The following is a 23,442-nucleotide window of genomic DNA, read 5'->3' as shown; positions in this document are numbered from 1 at the left end:
CAAATGGATGGTAAATTAACATGAAGACATATGTTATCGTAACTCGGGTCAACGCTCGGAAACCAGTGACATGGTTAATTGAGTTAACCTAATGTAATACTCTCTTATTCGACAAATGGACTACTTTTTTTCCGGAACTTTGTTTACATAAGGATCCTAGTCAATACCTATTCTATTCTGTCCTGAAAAATATATAAATAAAAGAATAAATGATCACGTCAACATTTACTATCCCTCAAACCTGATCCTCTTCACCTATCCTTTACCATCTCAACGGTGCGCTGGTAACTCCCGAGAAAATAATCGTCTTGGTTGACTAAACTGATAACTCGTACTTACAGTTAGCTGCGAACGACTCAGATGGATGACAGAGGTCAGACCTTACCTGCAAAAGAAATAAAAGAGAGTCAGATACTCGGTGTCAACATTATGGAGCAGTGTCACTTCGATCGGCACCAGGAATCCTGTCACAGATCTTCAGTGGCTCTTCACTTTTCCTCTTTGATTGCCTGTCACACATGATTCTCTACTTTTCTCTTCCTTTAGAAATCATATGAGATATTATACATACATATGCACACACACGCACATCCACACACACACACACACACACACAGTACCCCACAGGTCCTGTTCCTTTCCTGAATATTACAATTAGATAAATACAAACACGCGCCCACACCCACCCACACGCACACGTGTACATATATATATATTCATATATGATATATGCTACATATAAAACAACAAAAAATACAATAATAATAACAGCAATAACAATATCTATAATGATAACAATAATGATAATGATAATATCAACAATAATTGTAATAATAATAACAAACAACAATGATGATGATGATGATGATGATGATGATGATGATGATGATAACAGTAATAACAGTACAATCATCGGTTGTCTTTTAAACCATTTTTCTTTTTTATGGTGTAAGGATTTCACTACGGAACAAACTACTAAACTGATTCTGACAACGTGAAAATATATAAATTCTTCCCTAAAATTGTACAAGTTTAAGTGACATGACACTACAACACGTTTCGAAATACTTTTCTATAAGTGTATATATATATATATATATATATTTATATATATATATATATATTTATATATATATATATATATATATATATATATATGATGATTATTCATCGTGACAAACTTGAGGAAAGAGAGGAAACGGAAACTCGAGAAGAGCTTTTGAGTTTTTATTACCGACGTTTCGACACTTTCGTCTTTCGTCTTTTTCAAGGTAATACGTATTACCTTGAAAAAGACGAAAGTGTCGAAACGTCGGTAATTAAAACTCAAAAGCTCTTCTCGAGTTTCCGTTTCCTCTCTTTCCTCAAATATATATATATATATATATATATATATACATACATACACACAGATGTTTCAGTGTTGGTGTCAACCATCACTTCTGTGTTTTCAATATCAACAAAGAATTATCTGGTTATGTTTCTAGAATACAATTACTTGAATATATTGTCAATAAATATCTAATGATTATGTGTCCCTGAAGAACTAGAGCATACGAAATCCGAGCACATGTGATTCTCAACTTTTTATATATCTATTTATTTTTCATTTATTTATTTATCTATTGAACCCGTAGCACGCTTTCTACCACATGTCTTACCCACAAGAAGAAATATTTCTTTTCGTGAATACTTGATTTATTTATATTTACAAAATAGTGATTTTTTTTTTTTTTTTTTTTTTTTGTAAAATCCACAGTACTGTAGTTTAAAGAGGGACCAATAAAACTTTTGCTTTTGAGCATATGTGGGTACAATTCCTACCCCCATCCCCCCACTTAGAGCCTTAAATTCTCCCATAAGGGGAATGACCCCGTAGGCTATGGGGGGAGGGGGGGGGGTAATTTATGGCGCATATTCCCTTTTTGTCCACATTAGTTCAACTGTAGTATTTTGCAATACATTTCCTTCCTCGAGATATATAGGAGAGGAAGACGCACTTTTATGTAAATACTACACTGATGGTCATTTTCAAGTTACAAAATATATTGTCTCGTACTGGAGATGTATGTAGCGATTTTACACGCGATGTTTATATATAATGGCATCACAAATCTTTGGTTGTGTTCAGAAAAGTACTCTGCAAACTTCATCTTATGTAGAAGCTTGTACCATCCATCTGGTGACCAAAAACTTGCTTAAACTGAGTTGGCTGGGTCCTTTGCAACAACTATTCAAAATAATGAGATTTCTTTCCCCCTCTCTCTTCCTCTTATCATATCCTTTGTTAAGTTGGTGGCGTCATCGGAAGCGTGCTGGTCTCGCATTTGCTTAATTGTGGGTTCGAATCCCGCATCTCCTCTCCGATTCCCTATAGTGGCTGCTATTACATGCCTCATCAGTCCCTAAAGCACATTGTAGTGCAAAGGTGACGGTTTCGGCCGAGGCTACTCGGCGCCTCCTGACGTAGGCTCCTCATGGTCTTCATCATCATTATATACTAAGCTTATCACGAAGCATACTGTGTATATTTTGAAATTTCAACTTTGAGTTTTGGTTTTTAATTTATGGGTACAAAAGTAAATTTTGGGAGTTGATTTTTTTTTCCTTGTAATATTTTGAAAACTATTCAATTTTAGGGAGTTCTAAAGTTCTGAGAGTGATTCTTGAATGCATTATATTGATATAAGATTTAGGTCCTGTTGTGTCAGCGAAGAATTAATCTCTCTTTATTGGATAAGTAAATAAATTATTCTAATGATTAATTAGGCAGTAAATATCTCCTCCATCTGTTTGTCATTCGGCCTCCAGTGTGGATGAGACACTAAATATCTCTGAACTTCATATATCTTATCCTCAGTTTTTTTCCCTTCGGGAGAGATGGGCAACCGGTGACTGATCCCCTCAACAGTACCCATGCCAGCCGAAGAGGAGAAAAAAAAAAAAAAGTTTTGGTGACATGATGAAATATATTATTTTTAAATACTTCTATAAAAATAATGATAAATAAATATATAAAATTAATCAAATGATAAACAGGCAGCAGTTCATTTTTTTTTTTTTTCAGAGTGATCTATGGGAGGGCGTAGTGTGGGAATCTAGCGTATTAGTGGCCGCAGTTTTACCGGGAAGGGCAGATTAGGGGCCATTTCCTTGCCAATGACCTAATTACCATGGCCACGAGTCTGCATTGGATGAGATTTAACCAATCCACAGAAACACTGGGTAATTGATAAGAATTTTCTTTTCCAAAGTCAGTCCTGTCGACATACATACTGTACATACATATACATACGTACATACATACATGCCTACATACAAACATGCATTCCTACATACATAAAGACATACACATATGCATACACACATACATATAAACATGCGTACAGACACACATACATGCATGTATATAACGCATGTGTTCACACAAACACGGATATGTACGTAAATACATGCAAGTATACACTGAAACATGTATACATACACAATAATACACAGAGCAACACAAATCGACAAACACGGTACTACCTCCATTAATGTCCAACAACGAACGTGGGGGGGGGGGGAAGGGGGGAGGGGGCAGGGTTTCAGCTTCCTTCCCTTCCCTCTCCCTCCCTCCCCCGGGAGGGGCCACTTCGATTCCTTACCATTTCTGAGTCCCAACGCAATTCCCATTACTCCCAATCGTTCGCCAATTAATGATCAATCCACTAATTACCCTCATTTCCTCCGAATATCTCCTACCGACGCCAGCGCCCCGGTCCCATCAGCCGCCCACCCGGGTGTAGGGTGTGGGGTGGGGGTAAAGACCAATAGACCCCCAGCACTCACCCGCCAATTCCATCAGCTTCCTTCAACAGTTTAATGAACCGTCCACATTTGTACTCACTCCACAAAACCACAAACAAACACGCTGACATAGTCCGGACTAGGTGTTATATCAATACATAAACGTTTACACTAGAATGTCATATTTGCTTCCTAGAAGACTGCCTATACGGCTAAGAGTAGTACCGACGTCCTATACTTGTACAAATACAGGAGTGGTAGAGGATACCACCGTATGAGGAAAGTAGTATTCAATTACATATATATATATGTAACCATTACTAACCATCATCAACCACGCACGTGATCCACAGACATGCGACATATGGTACTCTTCTTGAGAAAGACCTATAATCTTGCTGACTTCACTTTTCCAAACCAAAACATCTGACTAAAAACCTGACTAAATGCAGAGTAAGACAAACAGCGACGCCCCCACAATGTCACAACACAAGATGCCTGTCACCACACAGACCCACTGAACCTCTTTCTTATACCTACCCCAATTACATTTCCATAAATTAAAGTATACACACCACGTCTAACAACACCCACCAACCATACGACTAATCCCTCTAAAGCAGAACTAACGCTGAATAAAGTATTCTAATATTCATTATTCTCTTTTTGGGGATCTGAGAAAAAGGCGATTTCTTTGTATGGCAACATCTGGAGCTCCTCTCCCACTAAATGCCTAGTGTAGGCCTTATGGTCTCTTGCAGTCTCCTTTATTCTTATGTTCTTAAATAAAATTAATTAGAATAAATTGACACACTAACACAAGGTTTGGTCCTCCACTACTTATGTAGTTCTGTCATCGACTTTGGTTATGTCCACAACGGTAATATCAACCTACATCTCCACCAACGCCTCCCACCCCGTCCCCGTCCATCCATCCGGCGATAAAAGGGGTGAAAATAGCCATTATCACCCATGTTCACCGTTCGCCGGACACCCCAAGCTCCAATTACCACCATGTAGTGAGCACCTAGGAGCCTTGGTGCCATCAAGCATTCCCAGCACCATCGACCACTGACGTTCCATTCATCATTGACACTGTTTCCAGCTCTACTTGGCACTGTCTGAATTCGCCACGTCAGTGCCATTTTACGGTTTGTTCTAACGAAGGTTTGAGAATTCTATCTGTTTACTTATTTGCCTATTTATTTATTTGCGTGTTTATTCACTTATTTGTGTGTTCATTAATATTTATGTATTTATATGATATTCTTGATTTGCCTACTTGTCTAAAAAAAAGTATGCTCGTCGGCCGAGGAGGTTAGAGCGTCGATACTTGCGGCGGAGGTCGAGGTGACGGCAGTTCGAACCCAGCCGCCAGCGAGTTGAACCAAGGACATGGTTCATTAAATTCCACGCTACAAAATCCTTTGTAAGGGGCACCGTTCTAGTCTCCTGATAGGGAAAGTTTGCAACGTTAAACCGAATCAACTTTAAAAAAAAAAATATATATATCTTTGGCAATCTCCCATTACGAATGACCTCTACAGACAGCAGTTTTACTTATATCCCAGCTAACATCAGTCCCTTTTGTTACTTTCCATGGGACCCTTACGACAGTTAACTCCTTCAGTGCCAAGTGGCACCCTTCTGCCAAGTTATTTGCTTCTCCTGTGTGGCACCCTCCTATTCGTGGTGCCACGACCTGTCAATTCGAGTTTCTGCTGCGATGAATCTTAGTATTTTCGTCAGTTCAGCGTTAGCTTCGCAATTCGATTTAGAATTTTTGGGAGGTGAAGGCTTCATATCCCTAATTGAGTGATGTATGTACATGTCTACAGTATATCTGTTCGAGTCTGTATATATGTATATGTATGTGTATGTATATAAATATATGTATATATATGCAGACCTTTATATTATCATAAAACAAATTATGCAAAATCACCACAGGATAAATGAAAATTGAAGACAGAAAGTACTTTCATGTATTACAACTCAGAGTATCATTCGACCAAACACATATGTCTTCGTTACTCTACGGATATAATACACGAAAATGCTTTCTATCTTCAAGTTTCTTTTCTCCAGTGGTAACTCTACACACAAGCATATATATATATATATATATATATATATATATATATATATATGTGTGTGTGTGTGTGTGTGTGTGTGTGTGTGTGTGTGTGTGTGTGTATTATATATATATATATATATATATATATATATATACATATATGCGCGTGCGTGTGCGTGAGAACAGTACACAACCAATTTCTGCCCTTAACGAGTCCTTAACGGTCGCAGATAGGCGCCTCACGTCGTTAGGAGTATTGCACAGAGACATTAATTACAAGCACCATCCATCTCCAGAATTTTATTCTGGTTAACAGTAAATGATCTTATTCAGCAAATATGAAGATCTCCTCTTTACCTCCGCTTTGCCATCACAATGTCGCCCACAAAATATATATATATATATATATATCATAGAACTTTTTTTTATCTTTAAGTAATTATCTAATACTTAACAAGTGAGGATATTTTTGTGTAGTTGCGATGTGTAGTGGATCAAGTGCGGGTGTCCTTTAGTAGTAGTAGTAGTTGTCGTTGTAGTAGTAGTAGTAGTAGTAGTAGTAATGTCCACAACTCCGATGGTAGTCTCTCACGATCACGGTCTCCAGAATACCCAATAACTACAACTACAACTACAACGCTGCAACGCCCATACCAGCACCCGTCACGAGAAATTTCCCATCAAATTCGCGTTTCCCCTTTAAGCATCTACATCCAAGATATTCATTAATCATGACCCTTCCACTACCCCCGTCGAGCCATTTGCCAAGCTCCTTCCTCTCTACAACAGGACGGCTGTACGTACGACTACAACTACAACATGACCACTACAACTATAGTTATTCCTTCACTACTGCTGTTGAAAAGTTGTGTAGTTTTTATTTTATTTTAGGTTATTCTGTTTTATTTCATTTTGTTATTTTTCATAACTTTAGCATTTTTCTCTAATTTCAGTGTTCATATTCCGCTGTTGTCGTTTTTTTTTTTTTTCGCCTAGTCTAGTGACCTTTGATAAGAATCACTGAACTAGTTATTAATTGGTTAGCCCCAAGGTGCACTGCAAGACTTGCTTATTCCGTATTATCATTGTTGTATACATGGCCTTTGTTACAAGCTCCATTTGACCAGCGCTTCTATCCTTGGCAGCGGAGTGTATGACGTGCGGTGCAAGGGCAGTGAAATAAAACGATTGTATTATATGTAATCTTCAACAAGACCAAAGTCTATATACCTGCTGTCACCAGATGGTGACAAACAGGAGTACCGTTCTTGAACCAGTTGCTGGAGCTACTGTTGCTCCCGTTAACAACTGTTGATGAACTAATTTTTGTCTATTTCCTTCTTAAACCTAAATTTGTCCAACTCAAATCCATTAGTACGAGTCCTGTCCTACTGTCTTAATAGTCAAGGTCATCATATTAAGACAACAGGGTAGAGCTCATAATAATGAATTTGAATTAAGAAAAAATAGGTTTAAGAATGAAATAGGTAAGAATTTGTTTACCAACAGGATGGTTGAAGAATGGCAAAGATTTAGTAGCCATGTAGTAAGCGATGCATTAATTGGTCGTTTTAAGAGATGAGATCATTTTATGGATAGGGATGACATGTGGTAAGGGATATGGAACTGCATAGTGTAGGCCTTATGGTCTCTTGCATTCTCCCCCACATTATTATGTTTTTATGTTCCGTACTGCCCCCAGTTGATTTTATTCACTTGTATGCCATTCCTTAAGTAATAAATAAAGTTTATCTTGTATGAAGATTTGTACCGAACTTAACCCATACCCAAACTGAGTTAACCCAACGTCCTTCCCACCGGTTGCATAGTTACTGGTGATCGTACGCACGAGAACGAAGGCGACAGGGCTACCAACCACGACGAAGTGAGCCGAGGTGATAGACTCAAGGAGAACGTATTGATGTTCTTGAACTTGTGAAATTTAGCGCACAAAAGTTTGATACCTGATCTGTACTGAGTGGTTCGTGTTCTGAATAATCACAATATCATTCATAATTTATATAAAAAAAAAATCTATATAACAAGAGATTTTTTCTCCTTATATGTAAGGTAGCCCTACCAAATACATACATACATACATACAACACTGAATGGGTCCCAGTGATTAGAGATATATCTAAATAACCACAATGCACTTTAATTCTAAGCCATCAACATCGGGAGACCCAATGGAGGCCACATGCAGAAATTGAAATGCGGTACTGCCAAGGACTCGAACCCAGCAATCATATGACAAATACCGTAGTAACTTACCAACTATCTCTTGATAGCGTAGTTGGTAAGTTACTACGACACTTGTCATGTGATTGCTGGGTTCGAGTCCTTAGCAGTACCGCATTTCAATTGCTGCATGTGGCCTCCATTGGGTCTCCCGATGTTGATGCCTTAGAATTAAAGTGCATTGTGGTTGTTAAAAATGTATACATGTACACACACACACACATTACATATATATATATATATATATATATATATATATACATTACTGAAACATGAAATCAATCTTACTCAAAATGAAAATCACGCTAAATACGACTCAACCCCCCCCCCCAAAAAAAAAAAAAAAAAAAAAGTTTTGTACAAAATGCACTTAGGGTCACCTATACCTATGCACACTTAAATTCTTCATTGCGAATACAGTATTGCATAACCACAAGATAATACATTACGTGTCCCATTACATCCATACTAATAAAACGCTTAAATCTATCAGTGCAAATACAGTGCTGCATAAATATAAGAAAATATATTACGTGTCCTAGCATAGTATGTGTAAATATCATTTATGCAAGAAATACATCGAGACAACGTCAATAATACACAACCCATACCAAAAGACTTACTTCAAAATAAATGAATAAATAAGTAAATGCATAAATAAATACATGATAAATAATAAATGAATATATACATAAACATAAATGAATCAATTAATAAATAAGTAAAAACAGATACATGAAAAAGTACATAAATAATGAATACACAAATATATATAAATAAATAGAAAAAAAAAATTGGTCGGTCTTGCTAGCCTAACACGCAAACACACACACACATACGTATTCACTTACACTACGAGGCATGAAAGGCCTTAATCAAGGCTAAACTAAGGCTGCACACCGCTGCCTGTTCTCAACAAAGGACACAGCATAGTATTGACAATCTGTGTGTGACGTCATCTCAGTGTTCATGACGTCACAAAAACATATCCGAACTGACTTCTCAGAAGCCAATTTCCTCATATTATGACGTCACAGAGACAATTTTTCACTCAAAGTATCTGAACTATGACTCTTCCCTTCAAAGTATCTGAACTCTGACGTCACAAAACGATATTTTCTTTTAAAATATCTGAATTATGACGCCACAGATCGTTCTTCCCCCTCAAAGTATTTGAACTCTGGCGTCACAGAAACGCTTTTCCCATAAAAGTATCTGAACTATGACGTCACAGAACGACGCTCCTTGTTTCGAAATTCCGTCTTTCAGAGCGACCACAGACTTCTATTCAGGCTTAAACCGTCACCACCACACCAAGCCAAGCCAGATTCTGTCTTGGCGATGGGTCATCGGTTATAGATATTTCGGAGGATAAATGGATTGGCTCGGAGCTGCCCAGGCCGCTATTACAATACGGCCCTGTTCACACTAGTTGTTTGAACCGCGGCGGTTCCGCATAGTCAAAGAAAAATGCGCGGTTGTGTGTGAATGCCTCCATTGGCTTACACTGTGACTAAACCGTCGTGGTTCAAACCACGGCGGTTGAAACCGGCAGTGTGAATAGTGACATGCTAAGAGCTAGACAAAATCCACACTACGCTAGCCTGAATGAAATCATTCGTTGGTTAATAAAGTTCATCTTCTACAAGTTATTACTATATACTCTAATTACCGCCAGGTGATTTCATTCATATGAGGAAAGCTTCAATTCGAGCGGTAGCCCAGAGGATACCGAGTCGAACTCATGAGCAGATGGTCGTGAGTTCGATTCCCGGGACCCACTCCATGCTTCCTATATTGGTTCCCAACAGCCCTGGCCAAGCGGGGAGGCGACCCAAACATCGGCTAAAAAAAAAATTGCCCTGCCAGGGGTTTCTCACTTCCCACTTCGCTGGAGAGGGATGGTGAGTACAGAAAGCCTAATCTCTTGATATGTTTATTCTGGCTAATGACATCTGATTCCAATCAACTGGGGGGACCTCCCCTTCCTCGTAGGGTCAAAACCCATCTCGGTTAACCTAACTTGGTTAAACTAAAAACTTTTTCCTGAAAGGTGGTTAAAATTGGACGAAGGTAATTAGGTTAATAATGAGTTGGCACCTTCCCCTCCCCATTTTTTCAAAAATTCTAAAAGATTAAAGAAACCTACATAACCCTGTGATACTCTTAGCCCCTGTTCACACTAATGGTTCAAACCGCGGCGGCTCAAATACAATGCAAGTCAATGGAGGCGTTCACACACAGCCGCGCAGTTTTTCCCGCAGTTTCCACGCGGTTCAAACCGCCAGTGTGCACAGGGCCTATGGGTTACAGATACTGAGAGTTTAGTCAGGTTAAAATAACCCAAACCCAAAGGCCCAAACCCCTTTAACCGAGATCCTGGTTACGTCATTGGTTGGACGAAGAAATGGAGATAATTGATTGGAGGATTGGAAAGTGATTAGCGGGACATTTGCTGTGACACTTGAGCAGCAGATTGGCGACAGATCAGTCAATGGTAGTTTGGGAAGAGTAGGATAGGTTAGGTTAGGTTAGGTTAGGGTTAGGCTAAAGTTAAGTTAGGGTTAGGGTTAGGCTAGGGTTAGGTTAGGGTTAAGTCAGGGTTAGTTAAGAACATAAAATGATAAAAATGAAGGAGACTGCAAGAGACCATAAGGCCTACACTAGGCAGTTCCATGTTCATTACCACCTGTCATCCCCATCTATAAAGTTGTCTAATATTTTCTTAAAACAACCGATAGTTTCAGCAATCACTACGTGGTTACTAAGTCTATGGGTAGACCAGTTCTTCCCTATTTTCTTTTTAAATCTAAATTTGCCCAATCTAAATTTATTACTGTGAGTCCTGTTCTGCTTTCTTAATATGATGACCTTGCTAGCGTCACCCTTGTTAAAGCTTTGATTCACTTTTATTGGGTTCTCGGTCATTTACCACAGTTTTCACTTTCTACCTTTTTGTCTATTTATTTGTTTGTCTAGTTTGTTAATTTTTTTCTTTAAATGGGTGATCTCTTCATGTTGGAACACCAGTTCGAGACTATATGAGAGGTGTGTGTTTGTACATACATACATACATACATACATACATAGGCTACACGTGTAAAATTCAGGAATAGGTCGATTTGCTATCTGCTCTACAAATCTAAAAATTAAGATGAAAATGCAAATTTCTGGTCTCAGTTAAAAACAATTATCTTCGTTATCAGATTATTCACTGCAGTCATGTGAATGACAAAAAATGTGATCGACAGCTATTTTCCTCCCGGAAAAGAGCTCAGAGCTCATAGATGATCGATCTATGGTTAATGCTGTGACCTTACACGCACACACACACACCCAACTCTCCGTCCACGAGAGTTGGAGTAACAATTCGTAGCGCAGCGATACTGAAATTATTTCAGCCTTAGGCGGGCAGGATTCGAATTCGGACCGCTGTAGCACAGACTGCGAACGCTACCACTGCGCCGTCGAGAGAAAGTGTGTGTGTGTGTGTGTGTGTGTGTGTGTGTGTGTGTGTGTGTGTGTGTGTGTGTGTGTGTGTGTGTGTGTGTGTGTGTGTGTGAGTTTGTGTTTGTGTGTGCGTGTACAAACCCGTACATATCATTTTGCGATAGAACAACGTTGAATGAACTTTATCATTATGTTCATGTTCGAGCAACAGCTTTACTGGTACTTGGTGATAGTGAAATAGACATAGACGCCAATTACAGATATTTATGGTCAATGGTGTTCATCCTCTGTTCTTTCTCTCTGGATTAGTTTCCTTGTCATGTAACACTACACTCCCCATCGCGCACTCTTCGTCTGGATTCGGACTAAACCGGTGAAATCTAAATCTCCTTTGGTAAAGAATTGATTAAGTGTTACTCTCTTAAGGTTTAACTTCTGTATAATGGTTAGGACAAACGATAAACAAGTAAAGGTTTGTAATTACATGAAGGTGAAGTCTTAATCTCCTTTATTAAGGAGGGTGATTAAGGATTGCTGTCTGAGGGTTTAAGTTGTGTATATTTATTAGGACTGACGATAAACAAGTAAAGGTTTGTATTCATTTTAAAATTAAATATTAATCTCCTTTAGTAAGATGAGCAAGGAAATTTGTCTGAAGGCTTAAGTTCTGTATATGAATTAGGAGAGAGGATAATCAAGTAAAGGTTTTTAGTTGTTTTAAAATTAAATATTAATCTCCTTTAGTAAGATGATTAAGTATTACTGTCTGAAGGTTTGTGTACATGAGTTAGGATAGGATAAACGAGTAAAGGTTTATAGTTATTTTGACATGAATTATCTCCTTTACTAAGGAGATAACCTAGAATTACTGTCTGAGGGTTTAAGTTGTGTATATGGATTAGGTCAGAGCATAAACAAATAAAGGTTTGTAGTTACATTGAGGTTTTACGTTTTCATCGTTGCTCATTACTCCAACGTAACATATACATACATACATTATATATATATATATATATATATATATATATATATATATATATATATATATATATATGTATATAAAGGTGGGAAAAGAAGTCACGGGTCCAGTTCTGAGTTCCTGAGTTTATTGCAGACCCGTTTTGCTATATGGTTTTTAAGTGAAGCATAGAGCGAAACCGGTCAGGAATAAACTCAGGAACTCGGAACTAGACCCGTGACTTCTTTTTACCCCGTCATCAACTTGTCACAATGTACCAGCATATATATATATATATATATATATATATATATATATATATATATATATATATATACACACATATACTCAGGGTGTTTCAATAATAGTGTACCTACTTCAAATGCCTGTAACTTCTTCATGATCTAATACGCACACTTTTTCTTTTCAGATTGTTGTTTTGGATGATATAGTATTTACGGCTGAGCAGAAAATAAAAATCTCTCAACTTTGGTACGAGACAAAATCGTATGTCATGGTCCGTCATCGGTTCTGCCGCAAGTTCAATATCAGGACACGTGACGCACCAAAGAATAATATCATTGTTAGGTTTGTCAATCATTTTGAAACTAAGGGTAACATCCACAATACACACAAAGGCAATAGCGGACATCCAGCATCAGTTACAAGGATTCAAGCAAACGTTGGTGCTGTACGCGAAATATCCTTCAACAGCCCTAAGATGTCTCACTGTTGCCGCTCCCAAGAGTTGGGATTGCCCACCAGCAGTTAGTTTCGAATTCAGAAAAGAGAGCTCATGCTATACCCTTACACCATAACGGTAAATCATGAACTAACAGCTGAGAACATGCACAGACGGCGTGTCATGTGTGAATGGCTCTTGCAATAGTTTGAACGCACTCCAGGATGAATCAACCACACCTGGTTTTCAGATGAGGCACACTTCCACATCAGCGGTGCCATCAACAACCATAACAACATTTTCTGGGGCTCTCAGCGACCAGATGAGGTCACAGAGAAGCAGCCGAAGGGTCCAGAAGTCATTCCCTTTATGGCCTACAGTGGCAATCATGGGTTACGGGGACCTTACTGATTCAAAGAAGGTGGTCGAACCGTCATTATAACAGATGAACGGTACCGCGAGGTGATCGCGCGGTTTCACAATGACCTGATTGCAACCCTCACTCCAGGCCTGATTCGTATGGCCTGGTTCGTGCAGGATGGGGCTCCACCTCATACTGCACATGCCACCATTGCGACAGCTCTTTAACAATCGCCTCCTTGCCCTTGGCACCAAACATGAACGGGTTCCTCATATCTCCGACCTTAACCCACTGGACCTCAGGTTCTGGAGAGCCATCCAGGGGTCTGTGTACGCTGACAAACCTACTACAACCAACCAGCTCAAGCTAAATGTGACTAACAACCTCCAGCAAGTCACACGTGAAACAATGAGGGATATGGGACGGAACTTGGGTGTCAGAATCAAGGTCTGTTTCAACCGCCGTGGAGCACATATGGAAAATGTTAATTACAGTAAATTACCCGTGGCGCACATATAGAACATATCAATTACAATAAATTAGCTGCTTAGAAAATGCCATTCTATGTAGGTTTACTAAAAATTTAGATTAATGTTATATCATTATTCATTTTCTCATAATAAACAATTGAAATTATTACATTTTTTGCTTGTTTAAAACCGCGCGCGTGTGTGTGTATGTATATATATATATATATATATATATACACTCATAAAATATGTACCCCAAAGGACGTACTTCATAATATGCTGGTATAAACCACAACGCCACAACAAATTTGCACCACTGAATATTCATCATTAACAGTTATTTAACATACATATTACAAATACAGTGGGCGAGGTGCTTGCTCATATTTACAAAGTTAGAGAAACTGGAGCAAAACGTATTTAAAGTACAAACGCTTATCACAGAAAAAAATAGTAATCTAGCATTCTAATTTCTATGATGTTTCATTTGTAGATATTGTTTGTGGTGGAGATAATGTGTTATATTTTCTTAAGACACAACTGTTATCTCACAGTATAGTATATATGTTCTTGTATAACCTTCTTTGTAGTTCACTTATGGACACGCCTCAGTACATCCTGAGGATTATACTATTGAAATGTGGTTTTTACTGTTTATTACCTAACATGACTGTGTCTGGCCCAGCTAAGTATGTACTGTGTCTTGCTGCATTGCTTCTGACTCGGGCAGTGGGCGGGGACAAGGATGACCCTTTATCCAAGAGGACCTAAGATAAAAGGGAAATGATTGACGGGTAGGGGTGGGTGCATGCCTTAGCTGGCTACCTCCTTTATAAGGAAGAAAAAATTTCTTGGCAGATGCACAGAATAGGTAGGATATTCACCTTACATTAAAATGTGTTACCTTGTAAAAGAATTATAATAATAAGTACTAAATAAATATATAAATAAAATAAAATAATGAGAAAACACGGTTCCAATCAGGTGACGACCATCCCCTAGAGGCCTAGAGTGAAAAAATCTCATTCCAAACCGCAGTCCCCAAGGAAACAGAAGAATGCACTTTGACGTTAGCTAGAATATAATATTCTAAGTATTTCATTCCGAAGAAGTTGATATATAGCACGATGAAAACTCTCTCTTCTCGTTCTCTCTCTCTCTCTCTCTATGAAAGAACTGGCAAGTCGAAAGACATGCGTGTGATCATTATCGCTAGAAGCAGTTAAGAAAAAAAAAACAATATCAATGTACACGTGGAACATATGCAAAACATGAGCTGATGACGTCTCCCTGGGGGAACTCGTTTGGAATGACTGCAATCCAGACCAATGCATCTCAGATCGATCTTAACAACACCCTGCCCGCTCTTCGACGGAAGACTTGGGCCTCCGAAGTCGAACCAGAAGCTCCTGAAGAAAACGAGACCTCCCACGCGAAGGTCTTCGGCGTCTCCAGCTCCTCCGTATCATCTCCTTTAAGAAGGACGTGATTGGGAGAAGCCGAGGGGATTTAGGAAATCAGAAACGATGAAGGGACGTGAAATATGAATATTCACTCGGGAAAAGTCGAGGAGTCTTCCATGTCACTCGGTTGTCATGGTAACCGAGCCAGACGCTCTGATGGACTTGCGAACTCGGCTCTCCACTTCAGGGAGCCGTAGTGCACACCGACGCACAACAGAATCTCCAGAATTCCTTAAAAATGTATATGTATATATATATATATATATATATATATATATATATATATATATATACACACATATATATTACATATATATATATGTATACACATATACACATATATATACATATATATATATATATAAATATATATAAAGTAAATAAATAAATAAATATTTGTTAAACGTCTTTATATTGCAATTTTCTCGTAATAAGAATTACGTTTTGTGTTCAGTGTGGTTTAATAAGATAAGAATTTTATTAATCATATTTGTCATCCTTTCAAAATATAGCATTCTTAAAAGAATTTCCAAAATTTATTGTTGAATATTTGTTATAGAATTTTGAACGGTAATTCTCTTATGAAATTAATTACGTTTTGAGATAAAATTTGGGTCAATAAGGTAAAAAGAAATAATCCTGGCTCGCTGGTTCTTTGTAATCTATAATTCTTTAAGAATTTTCAAAAGCTGCTCAGTATTTGTTGTTTGTCTTTGTACGGCAATTCTCTCATATGAATTGCGTGTTACGTTCAGTATTTCTGGTTTAATAAGATAAAAAATATATAATTAATCTTAGTTTGCTACCTCTTCATGATCTACATTTCTAGATGGTTAATGAGAATTCTGTTGACACAGGAAGATATGAATTTAGAATACGGTAAATATGGAGCCAAATTTTGAGTCACTACTCATAATCTTTTCAGTGAACACGTGTTTTAGCTACCGTCAGGCGATTTTATTCAGCACAGATAACCTCTGGTACAAGCCTACCGTCTGCCCTCAGGCAATCTAAAAAAAGAAAAAAAAAAGGAGGAGGGGGGGAGGGGGATCTGTAGCCCAGTCCCATTCGCAGGACCCGCTGCGAATTATGCCTTGTTGGTTCCCGACAGCTCTGGCCAGTCGGGGAGGCGACCAAGCTTCGGCCTCCAAAACCCAGCGACTTGCCGCAACCGACAGGACTTTGCTCTACCAGGGGGTTCTCACTGACCACTGCATGGGGAGTGGGATGATAAATAAGAAAAATAAATAGATAAATTGCATTATTGTGTTTACAGGATCACAGCTTAAATCCCGATATCCTTTCCTATACTGACCGAGTCTACTTCTGGGAATTTGACCTTGTTTCTTGTCAGGTCACCACTTTAGTGACACCCCTACGGACCAGAGACACGCAGCATTCTGTTATGATGAGAGACTCGTCTGCATTTTTAAGTTCTACCATCCCTTTTTCCTACTACTTTCCTTAAATTACTTTTTACCACTTCCATGACTTTTTGGCTACCCCCCGTGTAAGGAGGAAAAATCCTTTGGTATATGTATGTATGTATGTATGTATGTATGGCTTATGACCACTGAAATCAATATGATTATCCTCATTATCAATAAATGGACGGCATGCAGACTCGGAAGAAGAAGAAAACAAGTACAATAAGAAGAAAGCGTTATGTGCGCATATACACAAAATTGGCGCTTTATGGAATCCATCCCACTTCTTTGACAGTTCCTCGCGTCACCCAAGGCCGAGTTCAACAAGGTCTCCACATCTTCCTCTTCTTCCTCTCCCTCTTCCTACCCACTCGACTCCTCCACCTCCTCCTCCTCCTCCTCCTTCAAGACTTTTATTACCAATCTAAATTTTACGAGCGTATCTCGGAATTGGCGGATATTCACTAACATGAAAGCTTCTGCACCATTCTGCAGCAGACATACCCACACCACCCACCTCGCTTCGAGAGGCCACCCAGGAGATGCAGCTCGAAATCACATCGCTCGACTCTTTCTGGATATTCCGCATTTCTCTCCTGTCCCTTAGCCAGATACGGTACCCTACATGCCCTACCTGCCGCCAGGTGTTTTCATTCAGCTGGAGAGACGTCACGGTCATGCTCAGACGGTTGAAACTGATCTGAGTTTGCGAGCCTCGTCGTCTTGCACACACACACGCACACACATACACATATGCACAAACATTACATATATATATATATATATATATATATATATATATATATATATATATATATATATATATATATATTAATTATTTGGATGATGGAGAACATAAACACAGGGGAAGCCTTCTCCTGTGTTTATGTTCTCCATCATCCAAATAATTTGTCTAAAACACTTATATATATATATATATATATATATATATATATATATATATATATATATATATATATATATATATATATATATGGTTTTCAGTAAGATCCTTATCCCCTCACCTAATTAATTTCCTTAAGACAATCTTCGACCAAGTTGCTCAGAACTTATTTTTTCTTTAATGTTGCAACGACTTTAATTAGTTACCTCAGTGAAAGTTCACCGCACCATTCCAACATATATTACTTTTTTCTTTGAGAGAGAGAGATAGAGAGAGAGAGAGAGAGAGAGAGAGAGAGAGAGAGAGAGAGAGAGAGAGAGAGAGAAAGAGAGCCTGTCACCTTTGTTGATCCCCTTCATTTCTCTTTTCTTTTCTTAATTTTATTCTTTTTTCTTTCCTCCTTTGTCTTTCTTCTTCATTCTAGAATGCGTCCATTTCAATCTTCCTTCAATCATGACTTCAATTTGTTAAACCTTCTCTAACTCTCCTCCTCCTCCTTCATCTCTTTATCTTCCACCTCCACCAGCACCTCCTCATCCTCCTCTTTCTCTTCCTCCTCCTCCCTCTGATGCCTACAGTCACTCTCAACGTAGCGGCACACTTTATACAATTTGTTCAATTTTCTACAATGCCATTATTTCCTTAAGGTTGTAGACTGAAGCCAAGTGAGTGTAGGAGTATGGAGGAGGGGAAGGGGAGGGGAAGAGGAGAGGGAGATGGAAGACGAAAGGGAGAGGGGTAGGGAAGGGAGAGTGGGAGGGGAGGGTAGAGGGGCAGGGAAGGGAGAGTGGGGGAGGGGAGAGGGGCATGGAAGGGAGAGTGGGGGAGGGGAGAGGGGCAGGGAAGGGAGAGTGGGAGGGGAGGGGAGAGAGGCAAGGAAGAAGGGAGGGGGGAGAGTGGGAGGGGAGGGGAGAGAGGCAGGGAAGAAGAGGGGGGGAGAGGGGGATGCTGATACTGGTGCACTTGATGATGCTAACAATGGTAATAGTGGTGACGTTGATAATGACGACGACGATGATGATGACGGTGATGATTATGTGTATAAAAAAACGCAGTTCCGTTGAGAGAGGGGAATAAAATTTCCATTTCATCTCGCTTTTGACAGACAATTTCAATCAGCCAAAAGAAAACCCTGATTCACAAAAGCGACCACTTTCAATCAATCCTCCCGTTGCGACAAAAGACATTCCCAGCTTCGTCTTCATCTTCCATTAAAAAAAATGAGGCAATACTACAAGGGATCTGATAGCATCTCAATATGCGAATAAAACTCCTTTTCGAGGCTGTCCAAAAAAAAATACGTTCATTTGCAACTTCGACTCTTTGTCATCCCTTGCAACAGTACACATGTACATCTGTACACCTGTACACATGTACACCTGTACACATGTACACCTGTACACATGTACACCTATACACATGTACACATGTACACCTGTGTTACAACAAACCCCCCACACACGATATTATTTCCCCATTGGACCTGGACCCTGGTCGATCATCTGTAGTGGGGAGAGAGGGGGAGGGGAGAGAGGGGGAGGGTGGGAGAGGGGGAGGGGAGAGAAACGGGAGGGAAGGTAAGGTGAGGAGAAGGGGAGGGGAGAGTACAGAGAATGTGAGGGAGGGGTAGGATAAGGGGAGGGGAATGGGAGGGAAAGGTGAAGGTAAGGTTAAGGGAAGAAGAGAGGGAGGGAAAGAGGAGGGAAAGGAAAGGGAAGGGGAGGGCAAGGGGAGGGCAAGAGGAGGGGAAGGAAAGGGGAAGGGGAGGGGAAGGGGAGAGTAAATAAGAAGAGAGGAAAGGGAGGGAGAGGAGACGGGAAGGAGGGGGAAGGGAAGAGTAAGGAGAGGGTAAGGGGAGAAAAAGAAGAGGATAAGGGGAGGGAAGGGGAGGGAGACGGAGACGGGAACGGAAATGGGAGGTTAAGAAGAAAGTAAAGAGAGGGGAAAGGGAGGGTAAGAAGAGAGGAAAGAGAGGGGAAGGTGAGGATAAGGGAATGAGAGGGAGAAGAAAGAGAGGGGAAGGGGAGGGGAGGGTAAGAAGAGAGGAAAGAGAGAGGAAGGTGAGGATAAGGGGAAGGGAAGGAGAAGAGAGGGGAAGGTGAGGATAAGGGGAAGGGAAGGAGAAGAGAGGGGAAGGGGAAGGGAGGGTAAGAAGAGAGGAAAGAGAGGGGAAGGTGAAGGGAAAAGAAAGAGGAGAGGAAAAAGAGCTGAAGGTGAAGGTTACGGGAAGGGAAGGTGGGTAAAGAGAGGGGAAGGGGATGGTAAGAAGAGAGGAAAAAGAGGGGAAGGTGAGGGTAAGGGAAAGGGAGGGAGAAAAAGAGAGGGGAGGGGGAGGTGAGGGTAAGGAGAGAGGAAAGAGAGGGGAAGGTAAGGGTAAGGGAAAGGGAGGGAAAAGAAAGAGAGGGGAGGGGGAGGGGAGGGTAAGAAGAGAGGAAAGAGAGGGGAAGGTGAGGGTAAGGGAAAGGGAGGGAAAAGAAAAGAGAGGGGAGGGTAAGAAGAGAGGAAAGAGAGGGGAAGGTGAGGGTAAGGGAAAGGGAGGGAGACGAAAAGAGGGGAGGGGAAGGGGAGGGTAAGAAGAGAGGAAAGAGAGGGGAAGGTGACGGTAAGGGAAAGGGAGGGAAAAGAAAAGAGAGGGGAGGGGGAGGGGATGGTAAGAAGAGAGGAAAGAGAGGGGAAGGTGAGGGTAATGGAAAGGGAGGGAGAAGAAAGAGAGGGGAAGGGGAGGGGATGGTAAGAAGAGAGGAAAGAGAGGGGAAGGTGAGGGTAAGGGATAGGGAGGGAGAAGAAAGAGAGGGGAAGGGAAGGGGAGGGTAAGAAGAGAGGAAAGAGAGAGGAAGTTGAGGGTAAGGGAAAGGGAGGGAGAAGAGAGGGAAAGGGAAAGGGGAGGGTAAGAAGAGAGGGAAAGGGAAAGGGGAGGGTAAGAAGAGAGGGAAGAGAGGGGAAGGTGAGGGTAAGGGAAAGAGAGGGAGAAGAAAGAGAGGGGAGGAGGCGGTAGGGGAGAAGGAAACTCTGATGACCAATGTAGGGAAGGGACATCGCGTGCCCAAGAACCTGAGTGTGTACGGAAGTGGGACGGATCTAACCAGTGGACCGCCGTGGGGTGCACTGATTACATACTGGAAATAGTAATACCGACCATATATTGTTGACCATGGTTCTCACGTAAGGCAATGGTAAAACATACACACACACACACACACACACACACACACACACACACACACACACACACACACACACACACACATACGTACGTACTGTATATACACACATACACATGAAAACAAAATTAGATACTAAATGTCTAAGGGATATGAAGAAACGCGCATACACACACATACTGTGTGTATACACATGAGAACTAATTGAGTCTAAAAGGTGTGAAGAAATCCCAGTTTTATATAAAGGTGCATAAATACTTGGAATAGCAATGGTAACACACACACACACACACACACACACACACACACACACACACACATTTCAGTATAGCTGCGCTGCGGGTCGTTACTCAATCTCTCGTGGGCGAGGAGTTGGGTGTGTGTGTGTACGTGTAAAGTCACAGCATTACCCATAGAGCGGTCATATATACTGAGCTCTCTTCCGGGCGAGTAAAAGCTGTCGATCGCGAGTCCAACACGTGATCCAAGAACATTGTTAATCGCACGAAAAAATTGCGAAATTAAATGTATAAAGGATGTGAAAAAGGGATTTTCCATAAAGATACCTATATACTTGAAATAGTTTAGGTGATATAGCCTAAGTTGGAACAATACATGAATTCAAATCTAAGAATGACAATTGGAAAATAATAATACAGATCAAGTTGGAAACATGAACTGGAAACTAGGAATTATAAATTGGACAATTAGAGACAGAATTCCACGAGCGTTGCTCCTGGTGAATATACAGTAGTAAACACGCGAGTACACACACACACATACAATGTCCCCATAAATGTCTTATAAATGCTGGTCACCAGTTTGAAATTAAAGAAACGTCTAATCGTTCCCCCTTAGTCGTGCGTGCGTGCGTGCGTGTGTGTGTGTGTGTGTGTGTGTGTGTGTGTGTGTGTGTGTGTGTGTGTGTGTGTGTGCGCGCCCGCGCTTACCTATTTATTTAAATATAGTATTCTCCAGGACATCGATATTTTTGAAACTAGTTTCATGAAAGAAATGCACCTACCAAGTTTTCACTTGTGGCCAGTTGGTTTCTTCCACATATCTGGGTTACATTTTTCATATCCATTCCCCGAAGGCAATCACGGAGGTGGATCCTGGAGACGAATGGTGTGTTTTCAATCGACACGACCAAAACAATGACGCCGCTGGCGCGCGCTGCATTGTGCGGCTGATGAGACCACGGATGTTTTGTTTTGAAGTTTGAAGTCAGAACGCGATTTTTTTCTACGATTCTTTGTGACTTTTTCGTTATGAAAATGGTGATACCACACTGAGTTAAAAAAAAAAAATCGAAGATATCAAACGCAACACCATGTGAAGAGCCTTTATTTGTTGGATATTTCACTTATTAGGGACTGATAAAGTACATAAAATATGAACTACCTTGATGAAACCACCCGCTTTCGCGGGATAGTATTTTTTTTTTTTTGGGGGGGGAGGAGGAAGTAGTAAGGCTGAATTATAGTAACTTATATGAAATATAGTAATTATAGTAAATGTAATAAGATTAGATTACAGTCGTGTATAAAAGGGGGCTATTGCCACTGAAAACTTTTTAAGGGTATTTATTAGGGCTTGTGTCGTGGCTTGAGATGTATGTAGGAGGATACTGAGAATTACATCTATATCAACAAACGAAGCACATAGTAGTGGAACACAAACCACTGAGAATATATAAGAGGATCTGGCGGGAGCGAGTGAAGGTCACTGAGTATGGGGAACAATTGTCAGTATGGCTTGAGACGTATGTAGGATATTGAGAATTGCATCTATATTAACAAACGAAGCACATAGTAGTGCAACACAAACCACTGAGAATATATAAGAGGATCTGGCGGGAGCGAGTGAAGGTCACTGAGTATGGAGAACAATTGTCAGTATGGCTTGGGACGTATGTAGGATATTGAGAATTACATCTATATTAACAAACGAAGCACATAGTAATGGAACACAAAACACTGAGAATATATAAAAGGATCTAGCAAGAGCGAGTGAAGGTCACTGAGTATGGGGAACAATTGTCCGTATGGCTTGGGATGTATGTAGAAAGATATTGAGAATTGCATCTACATTAACAAACGAAGCACACAGTAATGGAACACAAAACATTGAGGATATATAAGAGGATCTGGCGGGAGCGAGTGAAGGTCACTGAGTATGGGGAACAATTGTCCATATGCAGGAGGACATTTGTTCACAAGCGAAACGTTGTGCAAATCCGTCCTCACATAGAGTTTCTTTTAATAGACTAGCCGGCAATTACCAATTACATACAAAGACAAGGCCCTGTTCACACTACCGGTCTTAACCTCGGCGGTTCATATACAAAAGTCAATGGACGAGTTTACACACAACCGCGCAGTTTTTCCTTGAGTTTACGGTACCGCCGCGGTTACCGCTCCGTTCAAACCGCTCGTGTGAAAAGTGTCAAGCTGTCA

The sequence above is a fragment of the Oratosquilla oratoria genome, chromosome 8 (genome assembly GCF_046742065.1).
Source record: "Oratosquilla oratoria isolate Oo_2021 chromosome 8, ASM4674206v1, whole genome shotgun sequence".
Taxonomy (NCBI): Eukaryota; Metazoa; Arthropoda; class Malacostraca; order Stomatopoda; family Squillidae; genus Oratosquilla; species Oratosquilla oratoria.
The sequence above is the reverse complement of the archived record's forward strand: the minus strand, read 5'-3'. Positions refer to the sequence as shown.